Source organism: Camarhynchus parvulus, chromosome 4A (assembly GCF_901933205.1).
Source record: "Camarhynchus parvulus chromosome 4A, STF_HiC, whole genome shotgun sequence".
NCBI classification, from domain to species: domain Eukaryota; kingdom Metazoa; phylum Chordata; class Aves; order Passeriformes; family Thraupidae; genus Camarhynchus; species Camarhynchus parvulus.
In genome coordinates this window covers 5,405,078-5,417,946 of record NC_044600.1, presented here as the reverse complement: position 1 = coordinate 5,417,946, position 12,869 = coordinate 5,405,078, and positions in this window count along the sequence as shown.

Sequence of the window (12,869 nt, the reverse complement as noted above, 5' to 3'; positions counted from 1 at the left end):
CCAGCTGTGCTGTGGAAATGGGAAAACATGACCTGGGGCTGCACTGATGCTGCTGAGCAAGATGGTTGGGGGGCAGGATGCTGCCCACTGTCCTGCCTGTCCTGCCAGCCTTGCCAGACCTACCTGTCCTGACTGTCCTGCCTGTCCTGCCTGTCCTGCCATTCCTGCCATCCCTTCCAGCCCTGGCCTCTTCCCAGCTGCAGGCTCGTGGCACTCAGGGCTCCCCATTCTGCCCCCCAGCTCTCCAGACACCCTCAGCTCCCCACAGAGGCTGATCTGGCAGCGCTGGGTTAAGGGTTGTACTCGATGGTCCTGGAGATCCTTTCCAACCTAAAGGATTCTAGGATTTCCCACTGGAGTTTCCTGCCCCTCTCCCTGCCCTCATCCCCCCAGCACATCCCTTCGCTGAGTCGTGCAGGCATGTGCCCTCCCTTGCACGGGACAAGGATGAGGGACTCATGTCCTGCTGTCAGGGATGTCCTGTGGTTGCCCTGCACAGCCAATGGAGCATCCACCAGCTCCCCAGACCCTGAACTCACTGCTCCAGCCCCCAGGATGGTGAGTTCCAGTAGGGATCTTCCCTCAGGAGCAGCACTTCCCCACAGCAGCCAGGAAATGCCACCCCTGCCCTTGCTTGGGGCCACCGAGGTCACCCAGAGCAGTCACTGCTGGGAGCTGCTCCAGCCCCTTCCTCTCCCCTGCTAAAATCCCTTTTCCAGAGGAGCCTCCAGTCTTTGGGTTCACCTCTCTATGTTTGTAAAGAGTTTGTCCCATGATTAATCATTCCAGGAATTCCCTGCCCATCCTCCCTGCACCGGGGAGGGGACATTGTGCCTATGGCTCCGAGTTGCTCTGGATTAGCAATTAAGGCATCTTTTCTCACTTTCTGTCCAAGGGAGAGCCCTTCTGGCAGAGCCATTACAGGTCTCACACAGCCTCACTCTTTGTAGGGCTGACATTCCCTCGGTGGGATTTGCTCCCATCTTTCACCAAGGTCTTTTTTGGGGACCACAAGCTTAATTAAAACCTTATTTATTATAACTTTAGCACCTCGTTGTGCCTCAAGGACTTTGCAATCCCTCTCTGGGAAGCCTGGGAGCAGAACACAAAATGGGTTCAGTGTTGGCTTGAAGTGAGTCAAGAGGTGCAGGTAAAATTCCCAGCTCACAGCTCCATCCAGGATCCTCTGTGGATTCCTGCCACTCCATCTTGTCCTCATCATCCTCTTGGATGGGCTCCTCTCCATCCAAATCCATCCCCAGCTGCCACACTGGGCATTGGGGATGTGACAGCTCAAAAAAAGCAGCTAAAAGATGATGTGGGGGAAGGGAAAATATCTGCAAAGAGGAGCTCAGGACAACCCAAATGTGCTCCCCCTGGATTTTCCCAAGCTTTTGTTTCAGTCACGATGGTCATTTATTTTTAATATGTTTTCCTGTCATTAAGTTTAATTTCAGGGTTTTCGAAACAGAAAAACGTGTTCAATAATTTGGGGAGGTATTCTCTCTCTTTTTTTTTGCAGTGAAAAAGGCAAATAGTGCCGATCTGCTCCTGACAAAGTTGATGAATCGGCATTTTTAACAATTGGTTTTTTCCTTGGCCACTTCCCAGCCTGATCCCTTTGCTCTGGCAGCAGAGCTGTTCCATCCTCCTGCACTCCTGGAGAGGCTGGTGCTCCTTGGGGCTGATGATTTTGGGATTCTCCTTGGCAGTGGCAGCCCCTCACCCCCAGCACTTCCTTCACAGGGACTTTGGCTCTGAAAAAATCCGTCACAGAAAATCCTCCCTCTCCTCTGCAGTGTCCTTCCCACCTTCACTTCCCTTTTCTTGCCTGTGGCTTTCTCATGGAGGCACAAATTCCCTGGCAGAGCTTCTCCCTCTGAAGTGCTGGAGGACTTTGTTCCCTACCCTTGCCTCAGCCGACTCTATTTCCTGTCCTTTCTCCTGCCTCCAGGCAAGTTGTTCTCCTCAGGGCTCAAAAAACCTTTGCAGCTCCCATTCCGCAGGCTCCTGCCCTCAGCCTCACCTTTCCAGGATCTCTTCTCTGCTGGAAAAGTTCCAGGGCTGTCCCTGCTGCTTTCTGGCAGGGCTGGGGCTTCCCTTGTCCCCTCCAAAGGAAGGACACTGGATTTCCCAAAATGTTGCATTCATGGCATCCCTGCCTGATCCCTGCCTGATCCCTGCCTGTTCCCTGCCTGATCCCTGCCTGCTCCCTGCCTGATCCCTGCCTGATCCTTGCCTGTTCCCTGCCTGTTCCCTGCCTGATTCCTGCCTGATTCCTGCCTGTTCCCTGCCTGATCCCTGCCTGTTCTCTGCCCTGGCACTGCCACCACCAAAAGCCACTCCCGAGGTCCTACCTGGGACATTCCTGCTCACTGGGACGCTCCCAGCTCACCCAGGCCATGCCTGCAGGATGCTGGCAAGTGGGAAAAGGCTCCCAGGGGGATCCTGTCCTTCAGCACTGTGGGGACAGGACCCACATCCCATTTCCAGGGGCTCAGGAAGGGCAGCTCCTCCAGAAAAGGATTTGGAAAACAAGGTCACTGCTGATTTGGGGACATGGAGGTTTTCCTGCCTGCTGGGAATTCAATCCCTAAGGACACACTGTGCCGAATGAGGAGCTAGAGCAGGGGGACACCTTTATTTGCCTTCAACACAGTCCTGGAGGATGCCCCAGTGACATCCAGGAAGGTGCCCCTATCCCATTCCCTGGTGGAGACGAACTGACACCGGATGGGGTTGGAACACACAGCCTCAATTTATCAGGAGAAGGCAAGAGATCCCCAGGGCCCCCGACCTTTCAACAGCCACATGCAGCCCCCTCCCTCTCCTGTTCCGCAGGTACTCCCTCGTTTCCAGTTGATTGAAACCCAAATAATGTCCTCAGCCTGATGGATCGCTGCTGCCCCACCGGCATCCACCTTCCAGGGGGTGGGAGGGAGAGGAAATGGTTCCTGTGCACTTCCCACCCAGGGCAGTGCATGGAGAGAGCACAAAGCACATGGAAAACATCATTGCTCCATGGATAGGAGCCGATTCACCCTCTGGAGCTGCTGGTGCAGCCTGAGGAAAGTCATGGATTTCATCCCTTCCTCAGCTCTTCTCTCCACCATTAGTCCTTTCTGTCTAAATTTTGGACACTTGTGGCTGCTTTTAACTATTTCCTGCTGGTTGGACCATCTTAAATAGCCCCTTTTCCAAGGGAGACACTGTAGGAAATCCCTGTTAGGAAGCAGAACCACCAGGATCCCCATCCAGAACTCTTTCCCTCCCTGCTTTCCCACATTCTCCTGCCCCAAAGCTGTCCCACAATCTGTGCCAGGTCAACATCCCGTGACCCTGGGGGGGAAGGTGACAGTCCTGGAGTGCTCTGGGGTGATGAGTGGGACCCTGGCAGGGGAGGGCACAGCTCAGCCCATGCAGGGTCATGACAGCCAGGCAGGATTCCCAGATAACCCCCGGCAGAGCCAGGCGGAATTCCCAGATAACCTCTGGCAGAAATACTGCTGCTGCCAGGACCTGCCCTCGCTCCTCGGGTGAATTAAGGCAGCCCAAGCCCTGGGACATAAATTAGTGATGGGAATCAGTGATAGGAGCCAGCCCTTGGCCCGGAGGGGCCTGGAGCAGAGGGATCCGGAGCTGCAGTGCCCATCCCGGGATGCTCTGACTCCACAAAGCCGTGAATTCCTGGGCTGGCTGGGGGCTCCTTTCCCCCAGGAATGGGGGGGTTGTCAATACCTGCTGACCTTGAGGTCACAGGTCAGGGACAACCATCCCAGAGAGCCACGGGAAGTGGCCTTTGCAGTGACATGTGGCTGCTCCAGGCATCGTCACCATTCCCAGGATGGGGGCCCTGGGTGCCAGGCAGGCTCCAGCAAGGGGATGTGGGAACAGAGAACAGCAAACCTATGGCTGGCTTTGCATAGAGAGCAGGCAGGAGGCAAAGATTTCCTCCACACTTTCTATTTCTCATCCTCTCCTTGCTCACACAAGGAAAACCTTTAACGTTCTGGCCAAAATTTCGTACCGCAAGAAACTGTGCAAAAACAACAACAAAAACAAAACCAAAAACAAAACCACAAACAGAACTACAACTACAACAACAACCAAAAAAACCGTATTTATGTGCTCTGCCCAGACACGAGCACAGGTACCCCAGGGATGTCACCTGCAGCTGCTCAGGTCATCCCAAAATTGAAGCTTGCCTGAAGGGATTGGGGCACTTCTGCCCCCAGATCCAGGCAGACACACATCTGGCAAAGGGATCCTCATGGATTGGGACAAGGCAAGGGCACAGCTCCTGGAGAGGGTCTGTGAACCCCCCTCCCAGCATGGGGAGCCCCCCACACCCTCCATGTCACCCCGGCTGGCAGCACCTTAATAACCCCTGGTGCCAAGAGCTGGGCCCTGAGCACGTGGGGCACTAATTAGCCCTGTGCTCATTAGCCCAGGCATGGGGGCAGGGCTGTCAATGAATTTAGGGGGGATTAGAGCCCCACACGGCCAGGACCTCCCCTTTCCACCCCCACCCCATGGAGGTGATGAGTCAGTGCTGCAGGGGGGGCAGGATCCCACAGTTATCCACAGCATCTCCAGTTCTCCCAGTGCTGGCAGGGACCGGAATTCTTTACCTGGCCAGAGAGATGGATGTCCCTGGAATGAACCCAAAATGGAAGAGGCCAAAGATTAAAACCACCCCCTCCAACAGCCCCCCCAGCGTTAACTTTTGGTTAAGTGCAGCAGATAAGAACAAGTTAAATTTATCTTCAAAGAACCCCCAAAAGTGACTCTCCCTTAACCCCCCCCTCGCCGGAATAAATCTTCCCCTTATCTGAATTTCCAAGGAGCAGGGCTGGCAGGGGCCAGAGTGGGAATGCTGCAGACTGGGTTAAGCCAAACCCCTCTCTGGTTCGGATTAAAGAGGAGGATAAAAGAGCGCGGGGTCTCGGCGGGAGCATAAATAACACGGGATGGGCCCTGAGCAGGGATTTACACCCGGGAATGCTCCGAGCCCAACACAACAACGAGAGGGGATCAGGGGGTTGGGCCCTGCCAAGGGGTGACCATGGCTGTGGAGAGGGTGGAAAGGGCAGGAGGCACTGAGTGGGAAGCAGGGAAAAGATGGGATGCAGAAGGGATGGAACAGGCGTGGTGGTGCAGGAGGAAGGGGAAAAGGGGAAGGAAATAGGGAAAGAGAAAAGGAAAAGAGGAAAAGAGGAAAAGAGGAAGGAGAAGGGGAAGGGAATAGGCAGAGGGAAATGTAAAAGTGGAAGGGCAAGAGGAAGGAGAAGAGCAAGAGGAAGGAGCAGGAAAAAGGGAAAGGGTGAAAAGCTAAAGGGAAAAGAGTAGGGGAAGACAAATGGAGAGGGAAAAGGGAAAGGGAAAGGAAAAGGGAAAGGAAAAGGGGAAAAGAGAAGAGGGAAAAGGGAAAGAGGAAAGTGGAGAGGGGAAAGGGAAAAGGGAAAAAGGGAAAAAGGGAAAAGGAAAAAGGGAAAAGGGGAAAAAGGGAAAAAGGGGAAAAGGGGAAAAGGGAAAAACAGAAAAAGGGAAAAAGGGAAAAATGGAAAAAGGGAAAAAGGGAAGCAGATCCCTGCCCTGAGGCATCCATGCCGCAGTGTCCCTCATCTCACATGCCAGCACATCCACATCCCTGTGGATCGGACAGAGGAAATCAGGCAGACACAGCCAAATTCCAGAAAATTATTTTTTCATTTTCTCCTTTATTAGTTTTTTATTAGAGGGAAAAACAAGTTAGAGCTGCCTCTGCCCCAGCACAACCTTCCCCAGCCGCAGTGGCTCCGTTTGGGCTCCAAGCACTGCCCTGGATGGCCAGGGAGAGCCAGGATTTGGAAATTGTTGGAACCCCCCTGCTCTGGTGCATGGGCAGGGGGTTGGGAGGCTTCACCCCTCACCCACACACTGTGGATGTTCCAGCAAGAGTTGTCCTGGAGGGAAGATCCATAGGAAAAACCCTCTGGGATCCACGTTCTGTGGGACAGGCAGAGGGGTGAATAAATCCATCTGGGATGGGAGCAGCCCGGCCAAGGAATGAGCTCACCGTGGGGTCGGATGTGGGGGATCACGAGCACTCTCCTGCCCTGATGCAATCCGGGGAAGGCACAGCCCGGTGAGAACCATCGGAAAAAGTCTTTGACCTTCCTGAACCCTTGGAAAGATTGAAGCTGCACCTCCGGCCTGGATTGCAGGGGGGAGGGAAGAGCAGGAGCAGATGTCCCTGCGGTGGGGGACACGTGCAGCAGCCGGGGAGGATGAGGTGGATCAGGAGGTGGGATGCATGGAATGGCCACCCACGGCTGTTCCAGCTTGGATCTGAGCCCTGCAGCATCCCGGGAAGCTGATGCCCTTCCCACCATCCCTCCCTCAGCAGGGGCTGTGCCCCGGTCCCTCTGCAGCTGCAGGTTCCCTGTGCTGGAGGTGGGAAGGGCTGCGAAGATCCATCGCCCTCCTGCAAAACTGCTCCGGGATCTGGAATCAATTATTGTGCGGGCCCAGGAATTAGCACATCGCAAAGGCACAGTGACTTCAGGAACCTGGAATGGGATCAGTTTTTGCTCAAATTGTCACCTGCTGCCCTGCCCATGCCCTGGGTGTGGGAAGGCCAGGACAGGGATCCCTGGGAGGGCAGGAACACCCTCTCCAGCAATCCACAGCTCCAGCCCCCGGCCACAGAGAGGTGTCAGGGCTCACTCCCCATGTCACAGGGAATTTTCTCATTCCTGGGTGAAGCTCTCCAGAGCTCTGCCCAAGGTGGGAAGTGACCCTGGGGCTGCCACGTGTGTCCTCCAGCACGGGATGGAGGATCCTGACACCTCCCACCCAAAGCATCTCCCAGTTATCAGCAATGCCTCTCCTGCTGGGATTAGCGGAGTAACCTGAGGAGAGGGGAGGGGGTGCTCCAGGGCTGAGGAATTCATCTGTTTGGGAAAGCAGATCCTGCCTCCAGTGGCTGTGGGTGCTTGTGATGAGCTGCCCATGCCAATGCCCAACCATCCCATATCCCTACTTAAACCTGCAAGGAAAAAAGCTCTTCTGAGAGGGATGAACAGAGCAGAGGAGTGCAGGCAGTGGGTGCCCCTGGGTGGGACACAAAGCCCCCAGAGCTCAGGCAGTGAGGGCTCTTTCCTGGGGATCAGGGTGGGTGTTCATCGCCTGGTGTCATGGATATAAACAACAACCTCAGCAACTGCCAAAAATTTCAGAAATATAATCCCAAAAGCCCAGAAAACACCCCAGAGGGATGTCCAGGGATCATGAGGAGACCCCAATGGGCTCTTCCCTGCAGTGCCCAGGGCAGTTCATGCAGCTGGGCATCCCAGTGCCCTCCTCCTCCTTCTCTTTCTCCTCCATCTCCTCCTCTGCTGCCCTGGCTGCTGGCTCCAGCTGGAGAAATCCTGCTTCTTTGCCTCGCGCCCGCGCTAAGTGAGCTGGAGCGAATCACCCCGGGATTTGCATTAACAGCAGTCGCTACAACAAGATCCCAGCCAAACACAATACTGGAAACTCGGCTTTCCCCCCATCCTTAGTGCTTCCAGATGGAGCCCCTCGCTCCCACCAAAGGGTAGGGGCCAACCCCCCCTTTCTGCTCCCAGCATGGACCTTTCCTTCAGCCCCAGGCTCCGGAGGGGGTGACAGGGACAGATCTGCCCTTTGTCCCTGCTCCGTGCCCGGTGCTGGAGCCGGGAAGGGCCCGGCAGCTTTCCCTGTTTCCAAAGCAGAGGATTTATTTCTGCTTACATCAGAGAAAGTTGAAAAAAAAATCATCATAAAAGAGAGAGAGATCAGGATATTCTGCAAGTCCTTTGGGATCTGTATAGAGGAAGACATCCTTGGAATAACATCAGCAGCCCCAGCACCGCCTTTGGAGCCGGCCAGGAACGGCCTCTCCGGGCACTAAAAGCACTCTAGCAGAGTGCTAAAAATATTCATTATCCAGGCGGGAATCGTCAGCACAGCACAGGCCCCAGGTATTAAGTAGGTAGCAGGACCTGGCATGGGCTCCTTGGCTTACACCTCCTCACACACATTTGGCTTTGTCATTAAAGCCTCCAGGCAGAGATGTTCCCGAGGAATGGCCAGGAGCAGAGGGGCTGGCTCGTCCCTCGCCTCCCTGTGCCAGGAGACCCCCATCCCATGGAGCTGACAGCTCCTTCATTGGAGCTGGAGCAGCTGGGTCTCTGTCAGGTGCTTCTGATAAGGAAATCCATTGCTTGCTGGGGATGTGGGTGTTGGGGAGCACCCGGACCCCCTGCACCCACCAGGGCTGCTGTGTCCTCTTCCATGGCCTGGAATTCCTCTGCTCAGGTCCTCATCCTGTGGGAAGCTCATTAAACAATCAGGTATGAGCCCAGCGTTGCTTTGGGCAGAGACTCCTGCTCTTCCCAGCCATTCCAATAGGAAATGGGTTCCACCGCTTCCTCCAGGTGGTTTTGTTCTTCCTCTCTTTTGTTGGGGCTAAACCTCCTGCAGAACTGCCGTTGAATCCTCCTGGAATCACAGCAGCTCCCATCAGGATCGCCAGCTCCAAGACTGCACAAAGAACCTTCACACAGATAAAATCCTCCAAATTTAAGTCACAGGTTCTTGGTTTTCACCCTCATTTTTGCAGCTGCTGCTTCCAAACCTTCCTTTGCAATCGTGAGGAAAGGAAGGCAAAGCACCCCAGCTGCATGGGGAGTGAGCATGGAGCCTCTGCCCAGGGAACCATGGGATCACAGACTGCTTTGGGTTGGAAAGGGCTGTACAGACCAGGGTGTCCTTCCACCCCTGCCATGGGCAGAGACAACTTCCCCTACCCCAGGGTGCTCCAAGCCCTGTCCAGCCTGGCCTTGGACACTTCCAGGGATCCAGGGGCAGCCACAGCTTCTCTGGGCACCCTGTGACAGGGCCTCCCCACCCTCACACAGAAGAATTCCTTCCCAATATTCCAATTAACCCTGCCCCTTGGCAGTGGGAAGAAATTCCCTCTCATCCTGTCCCTCCATCCCTTGTCTCAAGTCCCTATGAGCTCTTCTGGAACCCCTTTAGGCCCTGGAAGAGCTCTAAGCTCTGCCTGGAGCCTTCTCTTCTCCAGATGAGCCCCCCCAGCTCTCCCAGCCTGTCTTGCTGTCGCACTGTGCAGGGGGCACTGGGAATTGCAGGATCAGGATGCTCCTGGTGCAATCCCTCAGCACAGCTGCCTCCCAGCCCGCTCCCCTGGCCCCAGGAGCGCCGTGTCCGTGCCCAGCATTGCTGGACAGATGCTCCTGCTCACGTCCTGTTCAGCCCAGGCTGATTCCAGGTTTCCCGGCCCTCTGGACCCTCTGCAAACCGGAGGCAGCTGCAGCTGCAGGAGGGATGAGAGAGGGAGGTCTGAGTTGCTCCCCAGAGCTGGATGTGGGACAGCCCAAGGAGCTCAGCCTTGTTTATCCTGCTGTGGTTTCCCTACAGGGAACATACGTGTGTTCCTGCAGGGACACAGGGAGCATTCCAGCTTTGTCCCTGCCACAGCCTCTGTGCATGTGAGGTCTCTGGTCCCTTCCATGGGAGAAGGACAGATGGGAGGGCTGCTAAATCATAGAATCATGGAATGGTTTGGGTTGGAAGAGACCTTAAACTCATCCAGTGCCACCTCCTGCCATGGCAGGGACACCTTCAACTATCCCAGGGTGCTCCAAGTCCTGTCCAGTCTGGCCTTAGACGCTTCCAGGGATCCAGGGGCAGCCACAGCTTCTCTGGGCCAGGGCCTCCCCACCCTTACAGGGAAGAATTTCCCCTAATAGCCAATGTAAATCTCCCATCTTTTAATTTAAAACTATTTCCCCTTTTCCTGTCACTGACTGTCCATGTAGAAAACCGCTCTCCATCTTTTCCATCAGCTCCCTTTAGAGGAGAGGAAAGGCAGGAACTTTGCTCAAATCCTTCATCCAGCCAACCCAGGAATGTTTTCTCTGGCAGCTGTTTCCAGTGTCACGTTTGAGGCTGGCAGCATCACGGAGGGAACCCCAGAGCTGTGTCCCCAGGCCGGGCTGGCCCTGCAGCATCCACTGGCCCTGCAGCATTCCAGGCTCTGCTTTTACACTCCTCAGATTTGCTCTGTGCTTTAAAGTAAAGCCCCTTGTAAAACCTGGCAGCCCTGAGGAGAGATAAGGGGGGTCTCAGGGAGCCTTTGGCTCAGAATGGGATGTGGAAGGAGCTGCTGTGATGGAGAGCCAAGCGTGGGGGCAGCCAGAGCAGGGGGAGGCTCTGGGGCCACTGCAGAGCGTTTGCCTGCCCCAATCCCATCCCTGGAGCTTGGAAATCTGCGTGGTGGGATCTAGGCCAGCACAGGGAGCACTCAGCTCCTGCCTCCCCATCACACAGCTCAGGGTGGGGCTGTGGCCACAGAGGATCCTGGAGTTCAGAGCATCAGAGACTCCCTGGAGTGGTACAGCAGCTGAATCACAGCTGGATCCAGGAGTGGGAGCCATGGGTCTGCTTGGGTGGGAATTGGGATGAGGGGGATCCATTCCAGGGAGATGTTGGGGTGCTGCAGGTGATGGCTTGGGGAAACAGCCAGAAAGCTCCATTGTAGCAAACATCCATGGCCAGGATTCATTATCAGGACCAATTTTTTTCATTGAAAGGGTCAGGCCTTGGAAAGAGCTGCCCAGGGAGGTTTGGAGACCCCATCCCTGGAGGTATCCAAGGAACAACTGGACATGGCACTCAGAGCTCTGGGCTGGGATGGTCACAGGTTGGATTCAGTCTTGGAGGGCTTTTCCAATTCCAGTGATTCTGGGATTCTGCATTTTTAGGGATGCTCTGCATCTTTCAGACTCGTTGAGCAGGGCAGGGGGAGCTGGACTGGGTACCCAGTGTGGCACAGCCCAGGAATGGGGGAGTGAGGAGAGGAGGCAGTGATCACCCCATGGATAAGGGGGATGTAATCCCTCATTTCACACACATGGAGATACCAAAAGCCAAACCGTGGAGGATAATTGCTCCAAAAAACAAAGGGGTGCTTCATATTCCTTGGCTCCCTGACAGAATTAGCACAGCAAGAGTTCCCTGGCTTTCCTTTCATTCTCCTCCAAAAACATCACTTTCCTGGGGGTGGATTTGGGGATGGGAGTGGGAAAGCTGTGAGCATTGCTGGGTCCTGGCAGGGTGGGATGGGCAGCTGCCCGCAGGAGCGGGGATTTGCCCCAAACCCCTCCCTGCTGCTTCCCCATTCCCCCAGCTCCTTGGACTCCCCCAGACCTGCATCCTGGAGGCAGCTGTGGCCCCTATCCCATCCCACCCCACCCCATCCCGCCCCTGGGGCTGTGTTCCTGGCAGAGGTGGAGGATCATGGCAGGGGAGCAGCGTGCCAACAGCACAGCCTCATCCACCGGGCTCAGGAGGCAAAAACAGCTGGGAAAGAAGAGCCTGGGAGGCTTTTTCCCAAGCTGGGCGAGCTCTCTGAAGCTCTCGCCCCCGGAGCCAGGTGGCCTTTGAACGGGAGCAGCTCCCGGCATGGGCGGCACTGGGAGGGGCACCCCTGGGAAGGGCCGTTCCTGGCGGAGCTTGGGGATGGAAGTCACCTGCCAGCCTCAAACCAAGTGTTGATGAACCTGCAGGAGGGTGGGTTGAGAGCTTTGGTGGAAGAACAAAGGGCACAAAAGGAGGGTGGTTGCTGAGGAGGGAGAGGGATGGGATGAGGTGAGGTGGTGCTGCTGGGCCAGCCATGGGTGACAGGTCTGGTGCCACCACAGTGGCCAGAGCCACTGGACTCCAGGGTGGCAGAGAATCCTTGAGCTCTGTTTAACTTAATAAAAATACACAATGAGAAACCCTTTCCCTGCTTTTGAGGTCTCATTTGAGGCCACCCTGTGCCACCCTCCCCATGTCCCTGCCACCCCCAAGCCTCATGGGCACCTGCCCCACTGCACCTCCAGCTCCTTTCTCCCCAGGTCCCCGTGGGGATCAGGGACATGGTGGGGGCTCCTCCAGTGTCCCCACCCCAAGCTGAGCCCCTCAAGCCCTGCCCCAGCCGGGTGAGGGCTGCAACTCTCCAGACCTCCCCATCCAGACAGTTCTTCAGGGCTGGAACAACGCAAAAGCTGAAGTGTGAAAGAACACTGAAGGGAGTAGTGGAAGAACCGGATTTTCTTTTATTTGATTTTTTTTTTCTTTTCTGAAGGATGCTGTATTGAGCTGAACATGACAAATATGCCAGGAATGTTTGCCCTCAGGGTCTGGGAGAGCAGGGAAAGGCACTGCTGGCACCTTATCAATGCAGCAGCCCCAGTGTTTGTGCAAAAACAAGTGCCAGGGGCAGGTCCTGGGGCAGCAGCTGCCTGTGCCTGCAGCAGGATGCCAGCAGGAACCTGCTGTGACAAGGAGGAATGTCACCTTGGCACGATGGCGATCTGCACATGGGGCAGAAGAAGCAGGTCTGGCTCTGCTCCCAAGGAACAAGGGACAGGCCAAGAGGAAACGGCCTCATGATGCCCCAGGAGAGCTTCAGGTTGGATATTAGGGATCATTTCTTCTTGGGAAGGGCTGTCCAGTGGAATCCCCATCCCTGGAGGGGTTTAAGAGCTGTGTGGATGTGGTACCTGGGGACATGGCCAGTCATGGCCTTGGCAGTGCTGGGGGACAGTGGCACTCTCTGATCTCAGAGGGCTTTTCCAGCCTCAGCAATTCCGTGATTTTCTGCGAGAGCCGGCGGCAGCTCCGGAGAGCCGGCCCAGCTCCAAGGAAGCCATGTGCAACGGGCTGGGGCCAGGGCTAATTAACAGGCCTCATTAAAAATATATTGTGTTTGCTTTAAACAAGGTTCCCCCAAGCCAGAGGAAGCTGGTGAGGGACTGAGGAGAGATAGCGAGGGAGAGAGAGACAGCAGGGAG